The sequence below is a fragment of the Festucalex cinctus genome, chromosome 4 (assembly GCF_051991245.1).
Source record: "Festucalex cinctus isolate MCC-2025b chromosome 4, RoL_Fcin_1.0, whole genome shotgun sequence".
In the NCBI taxonomy this organism is placed as follows: domain Eukaryota; kingdom Metazoa; phylum Chordata; class Actinopteri; order Syngnathiformes; family Syngnathidae; genus Festucalex; species Festucalex cinctus.
Genome location: NC_135414.1, coordinates 16,648,380 through 16,654,379, shown reverse-complemented (window position 1 = coordinate 16,654,379; position 6,000 = coordinate 16,648,380). Strand labels below are relative to the sequence as shown.

The window sequence follows — 6,000 nt, the reverse complement described above, 5'->3', positions numbered from 1 at the left end:
GCCCAGGGGTGTGTTGCAAGACAGAAAGAAGAGGGGCTATTTAAAAAAAAAAAAAAAAAAAAGCTGGAATTGTTGCATTACAGCTCTCTAAATATATCACTGTGGACCTCACTGTTCTTGAGGGGAAGGTGGAGGGAGGGAGTCCTCCAGTATCAGGAGGGGTGAGTGTGGTCTCAGAGATGATTGGTTTGCAGGGGGCATAGCAGGGTCTATAATCCAGTTAGGAGTAAAAGGAACAGTGGTTGGGTGGGGTGTTTAGCCTCCAGCATATCAGCAGGCTAGTTTACAAGTCGTTGAACCCCTCTTCTTCACCTCCCACGCCTTATGACCTGTTGGGAAGACTGCAGAGGAGAGAATATCTGAGGTCAAGATAAACAACAGCCCGAGAGAGAACTGTAACGTATATCCTTTTGGACTGCTATTTCAATATTTTACCACATCTTAAAAGGAATGATGGAATCTGTTTGATCCTGTTTGGTTAAGTCTACTTGCATCGCCACTATGAACGCAGTTAAGCTGTTTGGAGAGATACCTACAGGGGGCAGCGCTGTTGATAGCGGCATCTTGTTGAGGGCTTTTAAAATTGTTGTGAAATCGAGCTCCCTAAATGCACTGATGTACTTCAAAAGTGACATCAAAATACTTTGATTCAAGACATATATCTTTCAAAGTTTGTAATATTTGATGTAATTGCCTTTAGCATTCACGTAAACAACACAGATGTGACCAAAGCTGCGCAATGCTGCTCTTTGATCCCGGTTTCAATGCTTTGATCTGTCTCAGAGTAAAACATGTTTTTTTCCGAAGGGGGAGACAGGCCAGCGCAGCAGTGAAATGGCCCTGGCAGCATTAGCAAAGCCAATAACCAGTCCAACAAATTAACTAAACATATTACACGTCTTACATTTTTTGCAGCATACCCCTTGAGCCACAAAAAAAAGAAAAAAGAAAAAAGAAAAAAAGAAAAACTGAACTGCTGCTCTTTTAATAACATATTTATAGGTAGCCCTGCTTCAGCACTATTTAGACATTAATGTCAGGGTTTAAGTGGGTTATTCTGTTGCATACAATTTGTATACTTGATTTGTACAAAAACAAGCCTAGAGAAGAGTCCCCGAGCTAATAAATCTCACCTCCAGGACACCGCAGATAACAAAACTTGGATTTTTTTAAGACTGGCACATTCTCAAAAAATTGCACTAATAGGCTGTGAAGGCAATTACAGCTGGGAGAAGACAGGAGAAATGCTGTGGAGCAAGCGGTGCAGGATAAAATGCATATTGATGGTAAGCATCAAAAGGAGACTCTTTGAAGTGCTTCAGTGGCGTCAGCATATGACGGGAGAGTAGGAGACAGGTTCTTCTTGACCATATTGCTGTGAGGTGAGGTGAAAAGTGGTTGTGAATATTATGCTTCTTAAAGGAAATCAGTGCTGAAATCTGTGGAGAGCAGAATCTGATCTCTCTCATCAGCTTGGTTGAAAATTTTCAATTTGTTTCTCTCTGGTTTATTTCTTTTTCCACACAAAAATTCCAAGCAAGCCATAATGTATCACAATAAAACATGCGATACCAAGGGGTGCAGCAATCTAATATTTTAGTAATCGAGTACCTGACTGAAAATTCAATTGAATAATTGATTATTCAGATAAAAAGTGTTTTTGCTTGGCTAAGAACAACTATACAAAAAACAATACAGCGGATGCCCACTATTTGTCGGGCACAGGGACCGGGCCAGTCCGCGAATAGGCAACATCCATGTATATAACTGACACCCAATGAAATGCAATGGGGAACGACTAAATGTGATTCGCTCTGGCAAAAGGGTCCGCATGTCGGCAGCATTAGATTTGTGATCGACACAAAAATAGATCAATTGGGCAAAATGACGATTTTCATATTTCTCCACAAATAGTCTCCTTGAGGTCTCTAGTTTCTAGGGTGAGCAACTGCTGATACTCACAAGAGGGGACATGTTTATGAGGGACAATGTGGGATACTCCTCAGCGACGTGGCGGGCAGACTCACTGATACTGCTTTACCCATTTCTAGCACATACCTAAAGTATTTGTATGTTATACTAACAATGAACCAATCAGGGCTGCAGACTAACATTATTTGCTAGGAACGCGGTAGCCCCTCACTTACAATTTTAGGAGCACATGAAGAAAATTTAGGGGTGCACATGGTAAATGGACCTGCAAAGTAAATATTCACATTTTACAGCATTTTCGATGTATTACTGGTAAATACTACAATGTTTTCGATTCCTATTTTTTGTACAAGTGTCTACTACGGAGGTAAATATGGTGCAAAAGTAACTTGTAAAAAAAAAAAAAAAAATGTACCTGTGGAAAAAAGTATAAATTTGTATCTGGAAAAGTCGTGAATTGTACCTGTAAAAAAATAAAAATAAAAAAGTGTACCTGTAAAATATGCGTGTCATTTTGGAAGAAGAGGATGTCCCAGGCGTGAAAAATTTAACATGGTTCAATATACAAATACAGTGTGGAACAGCTTAAACGTTGGTTGACATGCAGAGACCTCAAAGTGGACAGAAAGAAAGCAGTTTTAGTATGAAGGTAAGATTTATAGTACAATCATAGCTCATAATCCGGTGCTAGCTAGCTCATCTCGTGTTGCTAATTGTCATAGCTGAGTTTTTATTGTCATAGCTGAGTCAATAGCTTGTCCCGGCACTTCCTCTACATAATGTCTTCAAATAATACCTGTATACTTGAACTGAGATATATTAAACTCGACATCCTTTCATAAGATTAGTTCATGATTATATATTTGAAGTTTTTATTTGAAAATCCTATACAGTACATACAGTACCCCCAAAAGGCTTGAGATCACAAACGAGGATGTGATGGCTGGACCCAATGGTGGAGACACATGGCAGGGAGAGAAAAGTGAGGAACTTTATTGACAGTAAAAGATCGGACGGGATGTGAGAGGGCTGATTGCCAAGGCCTGACTGGACAAGGGGAAGCGGGTTGCCATGATGGGACGAAATACGAGCAGACCCGTCGCCATGATGGGATGAGATGCGAGAGGACCGGTCGCCATGACTGGACTGAACAAGAGAGGGACAGAACCTGGGCAACTTGGCAGAACGTGGGCGACTAGACCGTGACAACGATGACGTGACGAAGAGGAACTTAACTGAGACGAGGTGGGCTTGGTAACATGGAGTCACCCATGTTACCAAGCCCACCTCGTGAACGTGACAAAGACAAGTGGGAACTTGACTGGAGACCAAAAACATAGTTCTTCCAACACTTGACTGGACGGGACTAGACGGGACTAGACTAGACTAGACTAGACTAGACTAGACTAGACTAGACTAGAATGGACTGGACGACAGCAATAGCAATGACACCAACCTGACATAATAGGACAGGACAATGCTCCCACACAGGCTGAACAAACAAACACCAGTGAATAAATACACCAACACTAACGAGACACACTTGGGAAGCACAATAGGCTGAGGGTACTGATTGGCTACACATACTGGGAAGACACAGGCAGGTGGACGAGGTTAACCATGACGAGACAAGGGGAGAACTCAGAACAAAACATTACAAAAACACCCAAAACCAAGAAAACCCACCTACACGGAACCAAAAACATGACAGGCCCAAGGCAGGGAGGTGGACAGGGGTGGGGAGGAGACGACAAGAAGGGGAAAGGGCGGTGGCAGGGCAGGAGGGGCAGGGGGTGGAGGAGGGAGGGTCGACGAGGGAAAAGGGACCGGGAGGTGGAGGAGGATGGGAGGGATGAGGCGAGGACTGAGAGGCGACAAGGGGGAGGAAAGTAACCTTGCTCTCGCAAGAGGAATTCTCGCGGTATTTGTGAGTTCACAAACTCCGGAGAATACATCTTGTACTGCTGATAACCGCTGTTCGGAATCACTGGTGGTTTGGACCATTCACTGAGCGACATTGTGTTTGGGGCAGGACATGCAACTGTGACGAAACCAGGAAGCCAGCGCTGACGTAGGGGCGAACAAACAAAACTAACATGGACGAATGGACACTGCAATTAATTCTATTCTTGCAGAATTACTCACATTTTCCTTGTTGAATGTTGAACAGGTCCACTTGGTCCCAATGTCCCCCTCTCTCCCTGGGATGGAGTCAAAGTGCTACTGGAGGTGAGAGTTGAAACTCCTGCACGGGATGTGCCCCTCACAATACTTTTGGGTGTGCTAAATTGGACCGGAATCCTCCCCCAGCATACCACCAGGTGGTGATGGGTTGACAGCGCCGCTCTTCAACCGAGTGCCCAAGATTTGTGGCTGCAGTTAGAAATTGTAACTTTTTTTTTAGGTAAAATTTAACTGGCCAATCATAAATAGTCAGTGATAAAAATGAACATAGACTCTTATGTAGCAAAACATGTTACCCGCAGTGTTGAGGTAATAAGGTGGGTGATGAAATGGGAAAAGCTTGTGGAGATAAATGTGACTATGAGATGGATCCAGACACTTCCAGATGCCCAGACCTTGAGGGGCTGAGGATAATAGAGCCACCCTCCAAGGGGACATGACTCACCTGGAAGAAGGGCCAAGCACTGCCAGATGTGGCGGAAGCTGCTTGGGTCCCCCTACGCCAGGCGTGTCTAACACTGTCTCAATTGTGCAGCAGCATATGCTTCCAGTCAAGGGTGAAAAATGCAGGCACCAGCACATGCCAGAAGTCTTTCAAGCATAGCCCAGCAGTCAGCCGCGAGCCCTACACCCACTCCCATCCAAACAGAGCAGATCCTTCCAGTCAAGCAGTCAGTGTATTGCAGACATGTCACCACACAGCAAGTCACGGCTAGTTGAACTGAAAAGAAGCTGGAGGGGACCAGGTCCAGACACTCAATACTGGAGATCACCGCATGCACACACACATCTACGCACACGCGCACACGTGCAAATTCACATGCATGGACATGCTGAAGACAAGCCACGACACCTCACCTCTCGTTGATTGCAACAGATGAGTTTATTAGGTATTAGGCAGAGAAGGTGGAGGTTTAATTTCATAATCGTGATTTTATCATAATCTATTCCATGACGAAAGTACCGTATTTTCCGCACTATAAGGCGCACCTAAAAGCCTTCAATTTTTTCAAAAGCTGACTATGTGCCTTATAATCCAGTGCGCCTTATATATGGATCAATATTGAGCCGCAACAGGTCTCGCTGTCAAGACGCTATCGGTGACCCTGCACAATCGATGACACGCATGCGCAGAAGATCCCGCCATCTTGGATCGCTAGCTAATACTAATGTTTTACCTAAGAGAAAATAATAAAACAGCTGTTTATTCATTTTGGGAGTGAATGGAGTTGTCAGAAAGCTGGTTTGTAATCTATTAATAAAGCTTGACTGACCTATCTGACTGTTTTGTTGACATTCCCTTTAGCGCAGTACCATCTAATGGATGCATAACGTAACCCAAGCCTCTACTGTAGCGCCTTATATATGGGAATTTTTTTAAAATATGTCATTCATTGAAGGTGCGCCTTATAATGAGGTGCGCCTTATAGTGCGGTGCGCCTTATATAGGGGACAAGTTTGAAAATATGTCATACATTGAAGGTGCGCCTTATCATGGGGTGCGCTTTATAGTGCGGAAAATACGGTAACTACATTGCAAAATTAAGGAAAAAAATCAAATAAAAAAAATACAAGACTCGATACCCACTCTTCACAAGCAAGGTATTGATTTTTCAATAGCTGGGGAATTGTCACTTGGCCCGTGTGTGTGTGCGTGTGCATGCGTGTTTGCGCGCGTGTGCCATTGTGTAGCCTATATGTGAGTCTTGGAGATGTTTGCGAAAGTGTGTAGGGACATGCAGCTGGTGAACACACATCCTTTTCATACAACAAATCTCATCCAAATCCTCCTCACCTGGAGCACACAGATGGCAACCTCCAGCCTGTGGAAGTCACAAGGGCCTGTGCAAGAATGTTCATGTTGCACAATGACCTCATTGTGGT

At 43.9% G+C, this 6,000-nt stretch overlaps 1 protein-coding gene across 1 annotated transcript in view; it reads left to right on the top strand.

Moving 5' to 3' along the window:
* The first annotated feature begins 264 nt into the window (after positions 1–264).
* bnc1 (basonuclin zinc finger protein 1) overlaps positions 265–6,000 on the top strand; it is a 46,715-nt gene continuing 40,979 nt past the window's right edge. Inside the window, exon 1 of the mRNA XM_077519328.1 lies at positions 265–395. The gene's annotated coding sequence lies outside the window, so the exon portion shown is untranslated. The remainder of the gene's footprint in view (positions 396–6,000) is intronic.